General features: G+C 37.5%; 1 long non-coding RNA gene across 1 annotated transcript; it reads left to right on the top strand.

Moving 5' to 3' along the window:
* The first annotated feature begins 10,651 nt into the window (after positions 1-10,651).
* LOC126865353 (uncharacterized) lies at positions 10,652-19,987 on the top strand. The gene is made up of 2 exons (XR_007689511.1): positions 10,652-11,430; positions 12,046-19,987. It is a non-coding gene; the product is annotated as an uncharacterized LOC126865353 (long non-coding RNA).
* Positions 19,988-23,628: the final 3,641 nt, after the last annotated feature.

Here is a 23,628-nt window from a genome sequence, read left to right as displayed (position 1 = left end):
TCTAGGCGTTCGAATACTTTTGTGATCCCATTTCAGTGCACTTATGCAATCAATGTTTCACCCTAAAACATTATTCGATTTGCTTCTGTATATATGTAGCAATTTCGGTACTCCTGTGTCTTTAGTATAATTGCAACATTACCTTCAAAACTTAATAGTGGGCGCTCAATTCTTGGGTCACTTATGTACATATATTAAGTTGTCCGATAAGTTTCTTTCGTGTTATGAGGAAATAATAAACGCACAATGTTTTTTGTTTTATATTATTTTGTAGAATTACATACGATCAATTTTGTTCTGTTGAGATAAACACCGCGACGTTTCACAGATTTGGTTTCACGTTTGTATGAGGGTGCACTGTTGTAAAAAACATGTTTGCGAAAGAAAGACACTTTTCGGACAACCTAATATATAATGTGTAAATATAAGAAATATAATACAATATAATATAATGCCACGCAAGAAAACTCACCAATACTGGGATTTATTAGATAAAAATACTTTTTCTCTGTTAACTCCTATTTTTATGTGAGTAATTAAAAAGATTCAATTAACTAAACTAGCTGCATGAAGTAAAATGAACCATAAATGTATTATACCTAGGACGTAAATTATGGAAGTTATTTTAAATACAACGCTTTGAAAGAAAATAATGGCAGTATACATACGTAGAGCAGTAGATTTATCGCAAAATACAAGATACGTACCTTTAATACCTCGATTTTTTCTAATTTTACTACTTGGTTTGAACCTTATCTACTCGTTTAATTTATATCATCCGCGGGGGACTTCGAGTTATCGATAACATGTCAAATATATGATTTATTACTTCTTTATCACGTTAGTGCCAAACATCCGCCTTTGTGATATTTTTCTACAGCCAGTAATATCAAATGTTTAAAGATTAAATAAAGAGCGCAGGTTTTATTGATAGAGAATATTGATAAAACGAAATCAAGTTTTGCTGAATTCAAATTTTTTAACTTCAAAATAAAGATAAAAAGAATTACATACGTATACATGAACGGATTTTCTCTGAAAAAATAATTCGACAATATAGAATAACGATTTCCTGTTTGCGTTTTTATTTTCGACAAAATAAAGCTTAAAAATTGTCCATGTACCTCTGTACTTGCCACGCTTTTGACTTGGTCGGTCGCACTATATATTAGTATTTCGACAGTATTATGAAAGATACTGATTGATATCACAGTTCAGCGAAATTAAAATTTATATTTGAAGATATTGCTGAAATTGTTGTCCATCTTGACATACATAAATTATTGCTCGTCGAGTCACGCAAGTATGAACTGACGCTAATGAACTTTGAGCCCATAATTGCACAAACGGCTGTATAATTCTCTCTTGTAATTGTTTACGATTTATCTGTTCAGCGTACGTAAGTTGTTTAATACAATCCCATAAAAAAGAACATAATGAAGTGGATCCGAGATCATCGAGATCAAGCATGGCATTGCTAATGTGTACATGATCATAAACATAGGAGTAAGCCAATACAACGCATACCATTAAAGCGCGATCAGTCAAGTCAAAAGCAAGGCAAGTGCAGGCGAAAAATTTTTGAACGTAACTTTCTCGAAAATGGAGCAGCAAACGAAAAATCGTTACTGTATATTTTCGAATTATTTTTGCATAAGGAATCCACACATGTCCGATTGTACTACTCGTACCGATACACTCTGTATGTAGTACGTGTGATATTATACACTAATGTGCTATACACACAAATTATACTATACACACAGTTTAGCTGTTCATCATTTACTTGCACAATCGATCGAATGATTAATTTGTTCGTTATGCGATGCTGCTCGTAATAATTAATTAATTGAAACAAATCGTTATCATGGCGGAAATATTATCTACTTGAGCATAATTATCGTGACGCAACAAACCGCAGATGTTTCCGACGAGTTAAAGTTTAAGTTGTCGAATCAAACCGTTTCCTAATTACGTTCCATAATTGTATTATGTATTACGTTGGTTATATCTTCAATTCGTAATATAAAATGCAACATATTACGAATAAGTACTTAGCTACGTATATAAAATTTGAGACGACTCCAACGGAATCTAAGCCCTGATTCTAAGTCTGTTGTTTAAATCGATTCGCTTTCTAAGCGGTCTTTTTTCGATAATAGATAATGATAGTATAATGCATACAAAATTATGTAGATAACGGGTTATTTAGCATTCGCGCCATTAACTATACTATATCATTAGAATCGTACGGTATGGCATATCTATAAACGATGTAGAAACCGGATGCAATTTCGAAAATATCCGCTATTACGTTGGCTATACCTGCTACTCGAAAGACCATAGATTATACGAGATACTTTCGAGAATTTTAAATGAAGGTGAAAACGCGAAAGTGGCTACGGTTTCGCCGGTCCCAACGTAGCCAGTAATAAACGAGAGCTTTTTACTCGAACGGCGTTGAAGGATCGAGCTGATCCACGTATCGCGTGCAGATGACCCCCTTCCATGTTCCTTTTCGTTTAACGTGGCACGGCCGCGGGACATCGTTCATCACTCTGATGCATAAGCCTCCATAATGCTTGACAGCGAGCAACGAGATGACCGTACCAGGCCACGGACATTTCCTTCTCGCGTGGCTGAATTAACGCCTCGTCATTAGCAGCCTGTCTCAAACTACCTGATCGCGGCCGAAACTTCCATGTCCCATGCCATGCCATGCCATGCCATGCCGTTGTGACACGCCTTTGTCCGCCGACATTCCTCTACTACCGTGCCACATCTTTTACTTCCATCTATTATCTACGCAATAGTTTCGCAACTCCCACGGCAATGCAAATTTTCATTTTCTAAACTTCAGTGTATTTACATACCTACTTCTCGTTTAACTATCATTACCTTGTCTTACAATTAATTCCTTTTTTAAATCACGAACTAAAATTTAAATAACTTTATTTATAACTTGACTGTATTTTCTATCTGGGTAAGTAACGTGGATAGGACTATACTAATACATTTTGTTTTACTATATTCCCGATTCATGTTTATTGCGCGTAAATGAAACGTATTCGCGTTTATTACATTTATTTGATCGAGAAAATTTCACTTTACGAGATATACGAATTATGAAACAAACGCAGAGAAGAATTTCTATCTTCTTCTTATTATTATTGTTTTGCGTTTTACATCGCATCGATTGCAAGATCATCAACATCGATGTTAGCTGTGGATGTACTTATCAATGGTCAAATGTCTGTGTTGCTTGAGACCCCATCTCTCATCTCTATAGCTTTTAATCGATACGAATTTTTTCCTTTCTATTTATTTTGTCTATTCTAGCTAAATAGAAAGAGTATGAAAATATATGTGTGCTAATAAATCAAACAAAACTGCTTAATAGTAGAATTATTTCGCGTAAAAAGAGAGTGACATTTATCTTAAGGCTTTATATCGAAATATTAGCCAAATATCAACTAAGTGATTGCGGATTTTGTCATTACCACCTTATGACAAAATCCGCAATCAGTTAGTTGCCAACCCAATGAATCATCGATACGATTTGATCATGTCTAGGTCGACTATTTTCATCACTTACGTCGATTCTATTAATCGTTTCGTCTGGAAATATAATTAATTCTGTTATTAACTAATTGGAAAATGCAACGGCACTGTGATCGATTGGTTGACCATAGTCAACAGTATGTTAAAAAAAGATCAGCGAATACGCGTAAAAATAGATGACGTTACCATTTTTCAAATGTAAGTCTCTTCCAAATGAATTTACATTATGTAGTTGATCCGTGCGATCGTTCTTTTGACATCGTCCAAATTTCTTGACCGAATCACGTACTGCATGCTATCGAACTCGTTACAGGTCGAAACATCGTTTCACGATACGTATATCGTATAATCCAAGATGAGAAAGTAAATCGTTAAGTCGGGGGAAAGAGACAACCAATTAAAGAGAAGGAAGCAACGGTCAAAGTGTCGGATGATCGGTAAATTCAACCAGGGAATAACATTGTGACGTTCTCTCGGCTATGTTGTTTCCCAATTACGACAGAACGGTGGAACAAAATCGGTCGGGTGGGGAAGAAACGCAAAGATCAAAAAGGGGAACACTAATCACGTTCGACGTCCGTCAGTCATTGAAATTCAGCGATCCCTCGTGGCTTTCCGCAAATCTAACCGCGGGAGTAGTTAGTCGGCGCAGAGAGGAGAACGACACTGATCGATAGGTTCCTAACGGACGGTTGAGGGGTTGTCGAAGCCTTGACCCTGCTCTTCCGTCGGCAGCTTTAATGCTCGCGGTCAGCGGGAGCCGACGCTCTCTCCGCTCGTCCAGATCGGAGCTCAGCTGTCTGCTCAGATAGGAATCTGGTCGGGGCTTAATGACGGCTCGTGACGGACGGGTATCGAAGCCGGCAGCACTGGCCAGAAGAAGAAGGGTTGGAGGAACGCGGGAGTCTGGCGTGTCACATCAACGGCGCCGCGAGATCTACGGCTTCAGTTTTACCAAACGGATTGGATTCTTTTCGTTTTGGTAGCTCTCTGCCTGTTCCACTCTTGCTACCCCTTCGCGTGTGCACACGTATACATACAACAAACCCGTACACGCGCGCGCGCGCATTTCTCTTTTCTTCTTTCCCTTTCTCTTACTCCGTCTCTTTCCTCTTCACTCGGTTTATCTTTATGTTTCTCTCTACATGCTGTCAATCCAAACAAAGGCAATCGGATAGCCAAGCCGATGCCGACCATTCGGTCGTTGCCTGAATCGAGTTACGAGCGTTTTATTCGTCAGTGGAATGTCCTTCTGATTTTGAATTCCACCAATTCCACCCTTTCAGCCTTCTCACAATCGATGGATTACTTCACGGTATATACATATAGTTTTCGGCAATGATTTTACAGAAATTATTCGTTACTGAAAAATATCTCACTTCCTGAAAACGTGATTAATGTATTTTGTTAACGCCACCGTCTCTACTTTACGTGTATTGCAATGAGGAAAATCTATTTTCATAATGATCTAGCACTTTACTCAGAAACGATACTTTCTCGACGATACGTCGGGCTTATCAAATAATTATCCTGCGATCGAGACAAACGTTTCGAGTAACATTAGTAGTTTTGTACGTACCTGTAATTACCTACATAGTGCAATACCCTACTAAGTGTTACGTCGTAATATGGTTCCAAAGCAGTGTGTATAACATATAAATACGCACACAGTGACGTATAACGAGACCATTACGCGACCGTACCACGTAAGCGCGTATACTCTACATATTTCTCCTCTCTGTTAGCAACGAAAGATCGATATATTTTCTCACCGACGTTGTTGCTATGTTGTGCATTGTACAGTCTCGAAAAGTTGACGAAGAAACGAAACACGGGTATATAACACAGAGGCGGATCGACTTCTATAATGCCATAGACGCGTGTTACATACTCGCATGTATATCTAAATAGTATACATATCACAAACATGTGTACGTGTGAATCTATTATATATAAATTAACGAAATAAGAAGCAGCAATATTAAGTGACAGCCTTAAATAGTAAATAGTAAATTCCAGTAGTCGGGTGAATGGCGGAATGGATCAAAGAGCGCCGAGTATCTCGAAGCTTCGGTTCAGTCAGCTCTCTTCTTCTGGAATAGGCTGAAGGGGGAAGGTAATAGATTGCCTCTTTCTGACTTTTATTGTGCCAGAAAAAGCTTGTCAGATTCAACGTAGAGACCCTATACTCTCCATTACGTACCATGAGAATGGACGTCAAGGTGAAGAAGTTGAGAAGGTGAGACCAAGTTGTTCTATGTTAGAAAAGAGCGTAAACAGTAAACGTAAAGATTTGCAGAAATTTTCTTGAAGAATAGATCGTGTCAACGTCGTATCGTAGGGAAATTATCAGTCTAAATACCGTTCGGGAACTACCATCGGAATAAACTAAAATTCCAGACGTAAATCTAAATACGTGTATGACAAACGCTCCATTAAGTACTGATAATTCGAATAAAAATGTTTCATTTTTTATTTTAAATACGATTGTATATTTTCAATAAATTAAAAATATTTTTATGTAACTTTTATTATCGTCGATTTGTATTAATAATCTCTTTTAATTTATTGGTCTGTGTATGGATACTCTGTCATTTTGTATGTACATATGTACGTACTTTTAATACTAATGACCAGTTCTAGTATCTTGAATTTTATTTAAAAGGAAATAATATTACTAGACAGCCGTAACTTTTAAATTATTATACTTTGAAATAATATGGATTGGTAACTTTTGCCTGAATGTGAAATCGTAATCGTGAAATGCTTCTCCTGCGTAATTGATGGTTATAAGCACTTCTACATTAATTTCCAACTATCCATCGAGCGTTGTACTCATAAATCACGTCATACAGTTTTTAGCGAAGTTACACTTTTAAGAAAGTGGTTGATTCATAAAGTGAACTTGTTATCTCCGTAGCTAGCTAACGTAACTTAAGAAAATTAAACAATAATCTGCAAGTAAAACTTGTTACGTAGTTGAATATTCGATGTTCTATGTCCCTTTCGATATCTCTTTTGCTTTCGAACATTCATCGCATTTATACAAAGTTCTCCACAATTTATAAATATTTTACTTCATTTGGCGCATTCATCTAATTTCTCCTCGGCCGCGCATTCAGAATTCAGATGAACTTATACCGTGTTAGTAGAACCCTACAATTTCCTGTACAATAGAAACAGTATCCTTAGTTTTTAGTTTGCTTGTTCGATTTTAGTTTTAACGATTACCTAACGCAATGATTACCTATACATTGATGTAAAAAATATTTTCCGAGAATATTAAGCGACTCGATTACATTGGAAGACTTGGAGAAAGAGTGCGATTCTCCGTCGTTGTTCAAACAATGCGTAGCTACTTAAACATAAAAGACCAAGATAAAAACTACGTTATTTTGGACGAGTGGAAATGCAGAAAATTTGAAAATATTTACATATATACATAACCCTCGTTATCGGTGGAACGATAAGCTTGAAGCACAGTATTCGACCGAAAAGTCAGATGTTTCCTGAGATAAAGGCTTTTGGCATTGGATCGCGAAGAAGCAACGGAAACAATCGGTTGATTGCTGACCGTTGAGCCTGGTGAAACGGAGATTTCAAGATATTCCATAAATGTAAGATGTTCGAATGACTGCGGTTCCGGCTGGCAGGTTCGAAAAGAAGGAAAAGGAAAGGAAAGGAATGGAAGAGAAGAGAAGAGATGGGACGACAAGACGGGAGTGGTGAAGAGAGCAGAAAAGAAGAGGGAGGAAACGAGAGAAGAAGAGAGAACGAAGCACGTAGCACGAGGGCCATCAATCGTCGCGAGACGTAGACGAAGAGCCGTGGCCCACGGCAAAGCGAACCGACATCAGTCGTCGTCGTCGTTGTCGTTGTCTTCGTCGTCTTCGGCAATGTGAGAGACGAGAGACGAAGCGCTCGGAGGCCGAAGACGCGTAGACGCGCCGGCAGAAGCCGCTACTTAGCAAGCAGGCAGCAGGCATGTGTCTTAAACCTGGCTCGGACCCCCGCCTTTCCTTCCCACCACCAGCGTATCAAAGGGCCGCGTCTCCTTTGGAATTCTCCAGTTGTTAACATTTAACAGTGATGCTTCTTCACGATTTTTGTCGCACATCCCCAAACCCCTCATATCGTTCTCTCTTGTTTATTCTTCGTCTTCGTCTCTCCGTACCTCTGCTGTTCTCGCATTTTATAACGAGACGATTTCAACTAATGTAGGTGGATGCCGCGCTGTGCCGACCGTTTTTCGTCAAGCTTTTTCTTCACGGAGTTACCGGTACCCGTATCGCCGTAACACGAAATCTCGCGCTAAATTATGTTTAATGCACGCGTGATAAATGTTTCTCTATAGCACGTGCATACCCAATCAACGGCTCGCATGAAAAATGATCCTCGTCTGGTCATTATACATCGGGATCTCGCTTCGATAATTTATTACGCTTACTATACGTCCGTAGTTATTTTAATTGTACAAGCGATAAATACGCCGTTGATTCGCGGTAACTTGTATTTGTAGGCTTGTAAGTACTTATATATATTTCGAATCGATATAAATGTTCATCGTCTTTTTGCCGGTTGCCCTATCGTTTATCAACTAAATCTTCCATCCGATCTTCCGAATGATCCAGCGATTAGTTAGAGTTCGATAGGTAAGTATATCATAGAACGCAGAAGCGAAAACAAAATATATCCATTCGGTATTATATTAGGTATATAGAAAACTATATTTTAACCTCTCTTATCCGTTTGTACCGTGCAAAATGCCATCTTCGTAGAGCATATTAATATTTTTCAAATTAGCCAGCACTTCCTTCGGACTCTCAGCGACTGGAAGCAAGAGAGTCGTCTGTCTCTCGCGGTAAAACGCGCGGAGGAAGGGTAACAGGGTAACTTGTGAATCCTCCGACTCTCGTAATGCTTTCGTGAAGACAGGCAGGAGTTGCGGAGGTGGCCCTGACGTTTTTACGACGAGAATTCGTCTCTATAAAACTGTCTTGGCCTTCCTACGCTACGCCATGCGTCTCTTTCTCTCGTTCTTACTTTCCAGACTACGGTACAACGTTGATACAATGGGCATGGTGGAAAGCAAGAATAGCTGACTAGCCGGTACAGACGTACGAGTACAGCGAGAAACCATTCGCTTTAGAATCTAGTCGAGGCCGTGACCAAAACACGATCACGACGAATCGCAAACATCTTTTTCAAGTTGTACGATGCGACGATTAGAATCGAATAATAGAAATTGAAGTAAATAATCGATCGATAGTACATATCTACATTGTACGATGTATGTAATCGCTTTACGTGCTTATTTCTTATTAAGATTAGATAACAAGATTTCGATAGATCCGTGTATCTTCGATTATATAGTAGGTAGGTATTGGAAAAGCGGAATATAACGATACCAGAATCTAACGAATTTTCCTCTCACAAATTAGATACTACCGGTCAAAAAATAACGCAATATTTTCCAAAAATAACCATTAATTGTGCAGGAATTCTAAATGAAAATAATGCAATGATGTATGAAGGTTGCCATTGTCGTTGTGCTATAATTAGCAAGTTAACAAATAAATAATTAATGCAGTTGAATATAGGCTTGTTTAGATAATATTTACGCGTAACCGTATTGATTTCACAGAGTGGCACGTTTCTATGCTTTGAAGGTATCTACTCCGGAGTTAGAAAAAAAATAAAAAATATTTTATAAATAGAAATGTAATTAGATTCCTCTAGTTTAAATTAAAGAAAAGAAATGTACGTGTGTGAAATTTATGTAATGGGAATATCTCCTAGCACGTTTAATTGCGGAATATTTATGGTATAAAAGTACGGTTAAGCATGCTACATCGATTGGCTAAAATTATATCTTTTTATGGCAGTAACGACAGCGTAGCGTTTCCTGTAAAAAAGCTTGTCGTAGTAATTTGAACCACTTCGATAAATCTTATAAGATAATCGTAGTACAACGCGGCCGTTTCCTTTGTAAAGCAATCACAGTTCCCCTATTCAGTAACTTGTCTTTCCCTTACTGGAATCAATGAATCGACGGAATGGTTATACGGTTAGCAAGATTTACGGGAATTTCGATGGAAGGGACACGTATCCCTTAACGTCATTAGCAGCTGGAAACTTCTTCCAGCGAGACTCGATCGACTCTTTCCGTCTCTCGGGAGGCGATGTTCTTCCCGCTAACGAAAAATCGCATCGAGCGATTCGAGACATGCTTGTCCCGCACCTGGAATGCGAGTTCCTGGGTCGTTCGAATATCAGAGATCGCTCAGAAAAACGTCAGTTGGCTTCTTCGCGACGCGAAATACTTCCTCGAAGCGAGAACGACTGTCGTGTCTGGTTTGTCCACGTATACAGAATCGTTAGCGTTTCGCTTTAGATATCGGTGTTCTTTCGTTTCTTTGGAAAACCTGTAACTCTTGTCACCCGTTTTATCGAGCACATTTCCTATTTCCTTGATCGTTTAAACGATCACTTATTTAGAAAAATAGCCCGACATTTTTCCATCTAGGTATATACTTATTCTCCCCTCCTCCCCCTAAAATCTTTCTTAACTGCTTCTTCGAAAACGCAGGAACGTAAAGTCGATTAAAAAAAAAAAGAAGAAATTGTCGAACGTGATTAAACGACTGTGTATTTAAGTACAATGATAATTTTCGAATAACGTTAATTTTCGTTAATTAACGTTATTTCGATTTGTCTTTAACGTTCAATTCCTGCTCGATTATTTCGAACAATCTGCGCTATTTTTAATGGGTAAACAATTTTGCTAATATTATCGCGTTCAAAATTATTGTACGAAAGGTTTAATTTGCCATCGTTTAATACAATTTTCTAGTAGGTATCTGTTCCGTATAGGTGAATATTCTTTCACTTTGTTTTACTTTATGCGACGGCATAACGACGTCATGGAAGCAGATACGCGATAATAAATGTGCATTCGACTCTTTGTCAGCAGTGGTAAATAAGCATTATTTGAAGGCGTTTAAATATCTACGTCGCTAACTTTCGATACTTCGATATTTTTCGTAGAGAATTTTACAAAAGTAGAGAAAATAAAAAAATCGATCGAGGATAAAAGGATGCCAATACCGTGATTTCACTAACGAAGTATAGCAAGAACGATATAGTAGTAGTTTTATTAGTTAAGTTAATTAGCTTATCGGTGAATGGTAGAGCCAGTGAGAGCTGAGCGGAAGACTGTTAAGAGACGTCTCGTCAAAACGAAGAGACCAGAGAGAAGCGAAGGTCATCGAGAGATAGTCCGGAGCGAAGCGTAGCAAAGCGTATGAAGCGGTACGGAGCGGAGTAGAATGCAGAGTGGAGTGTAGAGCGTAAGATTGCGGTGCATTCGGCGCGCAGGCTGCACATTGCATGCTAAATATAAAAGCAGCTTGCGGGCAGAACGGGTCGGATCGGAAGAATGCGCGGCGCGGCGTGGCGTGGCGTGGCGCGCCGCGCCGCGCCGTATGCCTACGCCATCTTGCATGGAAGAGTCATTTGCGTTAGTCCTGCCCACAGAGGGCAGCCTGGCTCCGCCTCCAGTTGCCGGTTGTACATAAGCAGAACCATCTTTATTACCCTCGGGCACTAACCGTAAAGGAAACGAGTCGAGAGAAGCGGCGAACGAGAGAGCGAGCGAGAAGCGAACGAGCGTCGAAGAGGGTCGAAGAGGACCCGATGGGGCCGACGCGACGCGACGGGCCGAGTCTGCTATCCTGTACGTACACGTTTGAACGAGCCTATGCATATACGTGTGCACGTTGCCGCGCGAGTACCGAAAGCTAAAGGGAGGGCAGTACGTCTCTCGTGGAGATCGAGTGGCCGTTTCAGGGATCGGTCCGAAGAATTATGGTATGAAGTGGTGGGGCATGACGGTGCCGTAGGCATAGTTTGTCTTTATAACGTCTGCGCGGCCGCGGCTGAACTTCAAACGAGCCGCTGATGGCTCAAAGTGGTTGACCGGGATATAAATCCACGGCCCACCTCGCTCGTCTGCTTGGATTTTCTTTCTCTTTTACTCTCGTTTCTTCTCTTCACCGAGACTGGATCTCGTCCTTCCAGCTTGCTCGCTTCGCCTCTACCTTTGCCTTTGCCTTTGCTTTTACCTTTGCCTCTGCCTCTGCCTCTGCCTCTGCCTCTGCCTCTGCCTTTGCCTTTGCTTCTGCCTCTGCCTCTGCCTCTGCCTCTGCTTTTGCCTTTGCCTTTACCTTTACCTTTGGTTTTGCCTTTGCCTTTGCCTTTGCCTTTGCCTTTGCCTTTAACTTTCACGCTCCTCCTGTGCATACGCTTGAGCCTTTCCTTTCTTCGTGCCCGAACTATCTCATTCTTCTGCTATGCGCGATATATTTCCTGTTGAAAATTGTCGCGATAAGTAGTATATTTATTAGATGACTTCTATTCTATGCTCGATCCGTGCTTTCTACGATAATGTTCACCTCGTGTTTTGATGTTCCGATCTTGTCCTAGGTCGTTACGTTGTTACGGAGGACTCGTGTTTTTCCACGGAATTGACGCTGAGCTATGTCGAGTCGAGTGGAGACAGTACTCGAGACCGCCGCGTCTCGAATCTCGAACATGTGATCGATGTGCACGAATAGCGAGCAAATATCGATCGATGACTCTTTTTGTATCGGAGACGCGACATAGCCCGAATCGGACAGAAAATTTTCCGCTAACCTTCGACCGCATTTACGCTTTTCCTCCGATCGCCGATCGATCGTTTTCCTCCATTTCGCACTTTCGTTTCCATTTTCGATAAAACGACAAGTGTTGAATTACAGATACGAAAGATTTATTGGCGGTGAAAAATTCCCTGCGTTTTGATTTTTACGAATTCATTAAATAAAGATGCGATGTAAAATTTATCCGTTTTCGGAAAAATAGAATTTGGACGCGTTTGGTTGTAAATTGGCGCATACCCGATTTTCCAAACGCGATTTTTTTTCGAATACGAAGCATTACATGAAAAGATAGTATTCTTTGCTTTAAACTTATGTTTACGTGTAAAATAATCCGTTGCTGATTTTCTAATCCTGTACAATCACGAATTAACCAATTCATGTTTACTCGACAAATTTTCGAACTTGAGTTTCTCAAAAACGATTCGTCATATGCATAAATCTTGCCGATTATAGTATAATTGCCGAGAAGCCTCGTATACTTTGCTCTAAAAGCTAAAATAAGTTATTGAAATAATAAGTTGATCGACAGGTAACAAAATGTCAATTTTCCATATCTAGATACAATTAGACTTAAGTAAGTATTGTGAAGTCTTGACACATAATATTTGTAGATTTATCGTATGATTTCGATAATGTTAACTGACAGTTACTAGATATTTTTAGTTTGTCAATACAATATAAAAAACTGGATGAACCATGTGTATGAAAGATTTAAGGCGTATCACTATCTTAAACTAAACGGAAAATTTAATAAATGACATCGATAAAAATTTTATTTACGTATCGTTTTATGAGCGCGAATGACGTAGGTATTTGCGTAAAGAAAGAAGATTATATAAGATTGATACAAATTGTAATAGTATAAACTTTGTCTCTTAAAAGACAAAATTTTATACATCTATCTATCTATTTTATACATTCAATATAAATAAACAGTATAAATAATGTAAATATACGTAAATCATAATATATAATAGCATATAAATAGTATAAAATATAACAGCATGCATAGTATATAAATGTAAATAATATAAATTTAAAGGTGAAATTAAACTACGATAGATGTAAATATAAGTTTAATCTTTTATTCGTTTAAATTACATAAATATGTAGAAGACAAATAATTACAAAAGCAAATGGTAAATTTTGTATGATATAATTAAAATTTTCATTACTACCTAATGTAAAATACTAAAAGGTCTTAATCTGTATGCATATACGTAAAATCTGTAAAATCGGTAAAAATCTGATGAGAAAGTTCAGACAATAAGATTATATTAATAGATAACAAGTATGTTCTTCTTTCAGAAAATATATACGTATAATGTACGTATAACGACATCTTTATTGCTCACGTAGTTCGTAATAAAGTAGTGCAACATATTTGTTACTTTTAAAAAATCTGAGACGTTTGACTTATTCCATCGCATAACATTATTTAAAGATGTAAAGCAATTAAAAAGTCTCTAGCTTCAAAAGTAAAAATTTGATCAAGTCGTTTAAAAGGAAGTTCAACGGTGAAATGGATGAGAAATGAATCGATTGCGATTGAAAAAGTCTGAAATTTCGATGACATTCGTAAGAATTCGTTAAAGGGAAATAGAGGAGTCGATCGTTCTGTCACAAACGGCATCAGTGGCGCGACATCCGCTGAACGTTATCAAGCAACGCAAAGAGTCCAACCGACATTTTCTTCTGGCACATTCAACATATCCGGCATTATCAGTGCACCGTTAGTTGACAAAGCACGATCATTATTCAAAAGGACGCGAGCCTGGAGGGCGGCGAGCAGTTTTGTAGCGGAAGACATTGGACAAATGGGGTTGTTCCGTGGACAGGCAGGTTATCTCGGTCAGTCGTCGAGTAGCCACCCCACTAAATCACTCAGTTCTCGCCCTCCAACCCGACGACCTCTGCCGTTGGCACTCTCAATCTCGATAATGTCTGGAAACATCGACATGCCACGTTTGTTTGAACTTCTTTAAGAACTGTTTCTTTTTATTTTGCGTTAGGTATATCAAGTTGCGCGTTCGATAGAAAATACATAAACATCTTATTTATTGGATTTGGAAAATGTTACGCATTTATAAACTATGAAACTAAAAGTATAAACTACGAAGAATATAAATAATATACGAGTGACTAATTCGGTACTTGAAAGAGATTCTTTATGTTTAATAATGAATTAGTTAAAAAATAATATTGCGACGATAGATGAAATTGTTTTTAAATTTTAATTTAATCTTTATATTTTTTACACAATGATCCAGATTTTATTATATCACGCTTTATTAAAAAAAAAAAATAATTATTTAAACATATTTCTCTAGTAAATCTTCTTCTTTTCGTTATTGTATGATACTGAGATGCCATATGTATACAGTGGTTCGGATTAATACTCGGACACTTAAAACAAAACGACTTTTTAAAAATTGGACCAAACGATTTGAGCTTTTTTGAGAAGTTACAAGGATTAATTTACTAGATGACGCGTAAAAATATGTTTCTTTGAAAAAGTTGCAATTGTCGGAATCGCGAAGAAAATGATAAAGGTCGCTTCTTTCAACTTTTTTATCTGAGCTTGTAATGAAAATTTAAACGATACGTTTTGTAGATTTATGGCAGTAATGTATATACACACTGAACATTTTAGAAAGATCGGTTGATGCAAAAACAGGCGACAGGCATCGAGAGACGTAGGAATATTTAGATTTAGTACTGAAGTCTTGCAGAAAGTCATGAAAAACTGTTTATAGCTCGTAACAACGTTGATCGATTTCGATGAAACTTTCAGGATCTACATATGCGACAACAAGTGGAAATCCATTAAAACGAAAAAAGACTTTTATCATCTTTATACGCGAGGACAAAGGAACCTGTCAAATACCTATCTATCCTTTCATAAAAATGTTGAAAGATGTTAGTGATCGAAAATAATCGCATTGCACGCGACTGTAAATATCATAGCAAATACCGAGTTCGTATCTAAACTCAAATAATCACATTCGAACACGTCATCCATCACCAAAGTTCCCAAACTTGTTCATCGTAAAACACACGGATGGTGAACGAGATTCGATTCCATTTGCCGCTCGCCTCAAACCCCTGACCATTGTTTCTCTGATTCTCAAATTTTGCTACTCTCTCTTTACGGTATATGTCACGTAATTTCTTAACAATGAAATTATAGTAATTATAGTAGCGACGGCAAACAGATGTATCGTAGTTGATAAACTTTATAGGAATAAAAATAGAAAAAATAGCATAATGTTTATGTTATTAACAATTTCGAAGATGAAATTATTTATACGATCAGAATATATAGGAACAGCAGCTCAGTAGTTCGTTAAATATTGACAAAGAAAGAAACTCAGTCCCAATGACCTTGACCTTGACATATGCTGTCAAGGATATTCTACTGAGTAACTTCTGACTGAGAAGGTTTTCGCCGTCGTTCGTTATTACTTCACAAGTTATTGACAAAAAAAAAAAAAAAAATTGTGAAGGACAATGTATGGTATGTATGATATTTATGTACGGTAAAAGAAATACAGCACGCGTTTATCGTTTACTCCATTGGTTCGTAAAAATTTAATCTAACTCAGTACCAATGCCACACGTGAGCGAAACAAGCGAGCAAGGAATTTTTAAGGAAAATAGATTTTTAGTCGAAAATCGAACCCTCTTTGAACGAAAGTTGAATTTTTGCTCGCACGTGGAATTGGTATTGGGTTGAACTAGGTTTTTACGAGTGACCGGAGTAAGTGAGCAACGCGTGCGGTGTTTCTTTCAAATAAAAACCGGGAGGTAAACGCGACTATCGCGTCGACTGTGTCCGTGTTCGTAGTCACATATATTTACGTATAGGTAAATTGCGATGTACATAACAGTACTACTATATCTTTCTTAATAACTTTTTAAAGAATAGCGACCGACGAGCTTGTTGGAGGTTGCTCGTGAGAGTATCCTTGATAATACAATATACAGGATCCGATGGAATAACACGTAAAAGCGGATATGACACGATTCCTTATACAAGAATATGGAAAAAAATATAGAATAAATTTTTTTGATTGTCGGCTTAGTTTTCGAGAGAAATCAATTTGAAACCCCGCAGCGTCCTCACGCTGTTATGCCATAGTTACGCCGTCGAGCGATATATAACAAATATCGTGTTTACAAAGAATGCTCTACGACGCGGAGCGATCGGTTTTCGTTCAAACACACACCGATGAGTTACACGAACAGAGATTACATCGATATGATCTGGGCTTTGGGAGCCTGTAAGGGTAATTTATTAGCTACTGTTCGGTACTACAGAGAGCGATGTGTTCGGCGTCTAATCGGCGTGTTCCGGATAGAAGAACTATTGTAAGAGTGCAGCGAAGTCTTTTAGAACATGAATCTTTCGCACCGTGGCGTCCAGATTGCGGCCGTATGCAACAGCGAGCGCTTATCGAAGACAATGTTTTGAAAGATATTGACAACAGTCGTGCAATTAGCGTGACATCACTGTCTCGTAATTATGGTGTCAGTGAGAGGACCATCCGTCGCATATTACGCGATAATAGAGTGTACCCGCATCATGTAACACGAACACGTGCATTATCAAACCGTGATTACGTACCACACGAGTGGTATTTTCACATTGGTTATTTGAACAACATAATAGTAATCCACAATCTACGTCGCACATTTTATGGGCAGATGAGGCACAATTCTGCAGATATGGTGCTTTTAATATCCATAATACACATCTATGGTCCTCCACAAATTCTTATGCAACGCAAGAGACCCGTTTCCAGAAAAGGTATACCGTTAACGTATGGGCTGCAATAGTTGGTAATTACATAATCGGACCGTACATTTTTCCACATACTCTAACGGAACAGACTTATTTAAATTTTCTTCGTGAGCACTTATCGACATTGTTGGACGATGTGCCGTGTGGTATACGACAACGACTGATATTCCAGCATAATAGCGCTATATCATACTTTGCCAATGAAGCAAGGAGATTTGTAAACGACGATTATCGTTATTGGATAAGCCATGAAGGAACGATCTACTGGCCTTCGAGGTCCCCGGATCTAACACCCCTGGATTTTTATTTGTTTTATTTGGCACATTAAAGAAAAAGCGTATAGTGTAGATATAGAAAGTCGGGACCAGTTAACACGAGTAATTAATCACGTATTTGAAGAATTGAAAAGACGAGATACGGTGGTAAGTGTTCACGGGGGAACACAGCGATACATCCGACAGTGAGGACGATTTCAACAATTTTGTACTTGATAAAATAAAATTGTTTTTATTTACGAAATTTCCTTCGTGCTTCTCCCTCAGCTCGGTAACTTTTAAATGCCGTGTAGAGCGTTCTTTATAAACAAGATACGCACTATACGTTGCTTGTATCGTGACTTTGCCATAACAACGACGTAGAGACCAACGCATTTTCAAAGTCGATTTTCTCGAAAACTAAGCCGAGAGTCAACAAATTTTATTCTACCTCTCTTATTTTTCCGTAAGGAATCACATTGGACCCTGTATCAAGGTCGAAATCATTGGTGTTGGGTGCCCTTTTATCAACATTTTAATTCATGTAATTCGTGTAAATCGGTAATTTCATGAAACGCGAAAAAACGATGCATATCAGATCTCTTTTATACATCGTCTGTAATAAAAATGTACGTATCTCTATATACGTATATTTCTAATCCTCATATGAAATATATAATATAGAACATATACACAAGTATACAATACACAATATCGTTTCTCCAACACATGGTAGCGTTAAGAAATTAAGACGATTAAGGTGAATTGCAAGGTGAATTTTTTATTAAATTCCACAACCATACCTTTTAATGTCTTGATTATCTTTGTCGGTATCGTAAAACTCGGTATCGTATTTCCATTAATGATCCTTCCAATGGTTCCATAATAACGCGTTCGAGACTTCTTTATTAAAATTAATGGCTTACGTTTATTGAAGCTTACAGAGAATGTAATTTTCCGCGAGAACAGAAAGTCGACCAAGTTCTACCGCTGAAAAATCTACTTTATTAGCTGTATAGTAGAGTACACGGTACACAAATCATGTAACTTGGAAAAAACCGTTGGTTATAAAATAAATAATCGAGAAGAAGTTTATCAATCGTTAAGCTTGAGCGTAAACGTGCTGTAAAATCAGTATGCCCCTGTTATCTATAATAAAGAAAACGGTTAGTAGAACCTTGTATTCTTGAATTTTACGCATTATTAAATATCTATCAAAGTAAACGTCACTGATGTGCACTGCGCAGCTTGGCAAAGCAATCTAAGAGCACTCTGGTAGAATACGTCTTTGTAAAATTATGCACACTCATTAGCACGTAATAAACGGTAATGTGCTTCGCACAATCTTTATACCGTCCACTATGCTTCTTTCAACAGTTAATGCATTTCGCTTTTCCATCGGTACATAGCGACATTAACATATGATTATAAGTAACCTTTTCGAAGAAGTATTGCTGAAGTATTCCGATAAAATGAACTGTCTTCGTAAAAGGTGAGTTAAGAAGATGAATTGAATTATTATTATTATTATTATTGTTATTATTATAAATTGAATTACGATAATCATCGTAATATTTTCTGCTTATTATTTACATTTCGGGATTTAAGTATATCTACATCAATTTCTAATAAATTTTATTTATTGCTATTTTTATGTATAAAATACCTTTTGACATACATCTTTTTAGGCACGTATATGATATATTAATATATTATATAGTGCAAATATTCTCTGTACAAATAGAATTACGATATTTTTTCATTATTCGTTGTCGCAATTCAATATGTATAAGGTAAATTTATTACATGTCAGGAATAGCGATAACTTGTTAAGTTTTTTGTATTTTAATTTTAATACTGATTACATACATAATTATCAGTTGATACTTGTGAGGAAACAGCGAGCATAGTTTATAAATTTTTTAACGAGAAAAACATTTTTAATCGTAATATTTTAAGTTTTCAATATTGGATGAAAGAGTATTAAAGAATTCAGTTATACCATTAACATAGAACGTGCCTCATAACCGTCGTCATGGTTTTTCAAGAACGTTTGATAATGTGAAAAAAATGTTTCAAGCGAAAGCTAACTAGTTTTCAGTCGGTTATAAATTGCAATACGAAGAAATTCCAAAAAATTTTTTCCGATGGAAGGTCAAAACACATTAAATTTTTTTATGTAGTGCTGTGTATTGTTTACTTCACTATGTTCTAGCTGATGCTCAGACGAATATCTTTGCAACTTCAAGTTCGATGAATGAAGCACTTGTGACGAATTATAACTGGCGCTTCCATGATGATTTGTGTATAATACATTTGGATAATGTAAGTAAGAATATATCTATTTATATCAGTTATCTCCTGTGACTTGTAATTTACGAGCTGCCTCATAAATGATTTGCCTCTTATTTAGTTGCAATTATAGTTCAATGATCCAACTGACACAGTTAATGTAAGCAATGTATATATGGGATACAAAAGGAAACAGAACACGAACATGAAAATATGTACGTATTGCGTATTAAAAGATTTATTGTTTTACGATAATTTGCCTGTATTACATACACAATGAATGTTACACTGACGAATCGCTAATAGATAAAATATAAATTCATCATGTGGAAATGTGTTCAAGCGATTTATTTATAAAAAAATTTATTATAGCAAAATTATTTGCGAATGTTTTTTATTAAATGAAGAAAATCATGCCTATACGATTAATAGTTTTCGAAGTGACATTTTCATTAACAATATCTCATTAATCCTTGTATAGGTAACCAAAATGTTCACCGCTGTTGAGCAACAGGGGTAGCCGGCTACCCCAAGCGTCCCATTCCGAAACACGCGATATATAGCGATAATTTTACTGTCATTCATTTCCGATACTCTTAATTTTAATATAATTCCACGATAAAGTCAATAGTTTCTGTCATTGGCATGTATGCGTGACACGCATTGTTCAGCCTGATCCGTTTGTTGTTAATCATTTATTTTTTTATGTTGATAAATAAGTAGCATTAAGAATTTGGTATTATATATAATTATTTTTTTAAATTCTCATTCATATAATTCATCTAACTATTATTTGTTCTATACTGTTCTATTGTTAATGTAGCTATTATCAAACATTTTTTGCATAAATAATATCGCTTCTATGATATTTTGTCAATGTAGAAAATTACTAAAGGAAGTACAGAAATGAGTAGACATACAAATGACATAGTATACAAATGAGTAGAAAGGAAGTATAGAAATGAGTAGTTCACACAAGCAATTGTGTATTATAAGAGATTAAGTATCGATATCGCGTGCGAGCCTATTAAATATTTTCTCTTCAATACCACAGTCGAAATGGATTGGTAAATCTTTTTGTGCCATTCATTTACGCCTGCTAAGTCGTATCTTGTTATTTGTTTTATTTCGGCTTCCTACAAACCGATATAAGTTTTTAACGACTAAGATGAATCGTATTATCAAATGAATCGCTCGGCTTTATTCACCTTAAAGGAGGACAAAAGTAATCGAGAAACGGAAATGATCGCGAGGAAGAAGGAGGAGGAATAGCGATAAAGAGATGAACGAAAAGAAGGAAAGAGGCAGGAAGAATGAAATGGTGGCAAGCGGAAGATGGGCAAGGAGGATAAAAGCGAGAAGAAAGAATGGGAAGATAAGAGGAAAGTCTGCGAAGCACACGATGTTTCCGTGGCAGAAGCGGCTTGTTTACCGCAACCACTATTAGCTCCCAATCCAACTACGAGGCACCAAGTCCTGCACCGGGCTAAAGACAGGGATTTCGCTTCCCTTTGCGCGCAAACGCCGTTTCCTTTATTTATTTATCTTTGTCCGCCACCCGCCAGCAATGCTTGCTCAGTTGTCTTTTCTCCGGCTTTCCATTATTCTGTCGTAGGACAGTTTACGTTAGCACTGAAACGATTCGTCGCTTTGAAGCTGTAACCCATCATCGTCGCTGTCTCCGTGGGGATACTCCGTTTTTACCTTACAAAGGTCTCGCGACACCCTTTTTCTTGGAACCTCTTTCTTACCAACTACAAGAACATACGTCACTAACGTTATATAAATATAATTTAAATGAATATAATTACGCGTACAGGATTGCCAAATCAATTTTAACGGTTTGCAATAAAACTTTTTTTGTGTAATAATTAGAGATCGAAAATATGAGTGGATCATGTTAAAAGCGTTATTCCGCTTAGGAAATAACGCACTAACAAGAATTAATTTTAATTATTATTAATTTCTTATCAAGTGGTTGAGGGGAAAGAAGCGTTGGCATAAGCACGATTAAGTCTAAGATCTCTTTGATAAAAGAGATCCTTAATAACTAATTTAGCTTGTTACCAAGTGATTAAGAAGAAGGAACCCCACTTATTCTAGATCATAATAATAATTATTATATGTATATAAATATTTATTATTGTACATATTGTTATAAAGACTGAAAGTGTTACAAGTATCTTTTCCGTAAAATGTTGAGAAACGATGAAAATAAACGTGTTCCAAGTTAACAATCTCTTTGTTACATAATTTAGCGAAAATTGTTTCGGATACCGAAATTAAGTGCTATACAAGAGAGGCTCGCATAGTGCACTATTTGATTTTGTATACCACCAGTTTTATTTGTTGAAATTTTAATATCATTTTCAATTTTTAATGGAAAAATGAAATTTTGCTTGTCGCAACAAAAGTCGCGAATAATATTAAAACAAAATCAGCAGTGTTTGTACGAAAACAGATATTGAACTGCTTACAAAAATGTTCTAAGAACAGTAATACGTTCTACATGCTGTTTCATTCAAATCTTTTTTTTTTTTTTAACGATGTGCCTTGTAAATTGAAAATATTTTCAAGTTTAAAGTATACCTGCTATATTATCTATATACACATTTTATTAATAAAGATTTCTTCTTCAAATAAAAATATATTACGATACTACGATAAAAACATTCATAGATGTTTTTGTCCGAAAGATTTTTCGCAGCTCTTAACATTTTCTCAATCCTGTGAAGTTAAGTAAACTATGAAAAAAACTAAAGGTTCAAGCAGATCATCCGCATGAAAGATAGACAAAGAAGCTGATATTGCGACGAGTATGAAAATGTCAATTCTTTATAAATCTTATGGCCTTTGAAACAGAAATTAATCAGGTAGAGTGGCGAAGTTCGGGATTATCAGGTTTCACATCAACACTGCGGTTTTGCCAGGCCGAGATCCCCGAAGTCCTTTCTCACACTCCTGGTTCGGATCAGGGGTTGGATAGTGTTGGCGGGGCTGGAATGGATCGTTGGCCTCGAGGGTGTAGGTGGATACGTACGAATTGAGAAAGGGTAGGTTTTCTCTCTGTCTGTCCTGTCGGTTTTCTGCTGTTCGCGTTCGCACTATCCGCTCTACTCTTACCCCGTCTAGCTCGTAAAGTGATCGGGCGTTTATTCGCCACGCTGTCGGGGACAAAGTGGGCTGCGCTCCCTGTCGACTGCTGCTATTTGTCTTCTGACAAGGAAACCTAAAACTACGATCCTTTTTCGCTGGTACGTGAACACTATGAAAGGTTAATGCGGATATGCTATGAGATCGGACGCGTGTTAGCCAGATGTAACACTCAACTTTCGTAAAAGATTCCACTAGTTCTTGCACACGTGACATCTTTCGAAGCCGTTAGAAAATTGCTTCTACACGACCATTCATATGTCAATCGTATATTAAGTAATCACGTCGAACGAATGCGAGTCCTTAAAAGACGCGAGTAGCTTCGTTTCTGAAATATAAAGATAAACGATACATTCGGCTATCCATGCAACAACGAAACGTAATATGTTGTTTGCTCGATTAAGAAGGAAATACGCGGTCAAAGCGTATTAGTTTGAGGAAGGAGGAGTAGCTTTGCAGTAGGGATGGAAATGGATTGCGAGCAATGAGAGACCGAAGCCACAAGCTCGTCAAGCACGAGGCAGACAAGGAGACAAACGAGGTACCACTAATTGCCGCTATCGTTCGACCGCGATTCTTCACGAGCATTTATCACCGAAAGAAGTTTCGGGGTGCGCCCTCGGGCGAAAAGTTGAAAGAAGGGATCAGAGAGACGAAGTTGGTTGCCTCTTCGAAACTCTGTTTCACTCCAGAGATCCGGATTGGTATCGAAGCGATATATCTCGGGATTGGCTTCGCAGTGGCGGATAGTCTGCATCGAAGCAACGATAGGGGAAAGGGGTGCCACCTTGATAAACGAGGCCATAAATAACAGTAACGTCTCCACCGAAAACTCGGCCGGGTAAATGTATATCCAGAGGCGGCA

The sequence above is a fragment of the Bombus huntii genome, chromosome 4, assembly GCF_024542735.1.
Source record: "Bombus huntii isolate Logan2020A chromosome 4, iyBomHunt1.1, whole genome shotgun sequence".
NCBI lineage: Eukaryota > Metazoa > Arthropoda > Insecta > Hymenoptera > Apidae > Bombus > Bombus huntii.
Note: the sequence above shows the minus strand (reverse complement) of the source record. Positions and strands in the feature narration are given on the sequence as shown.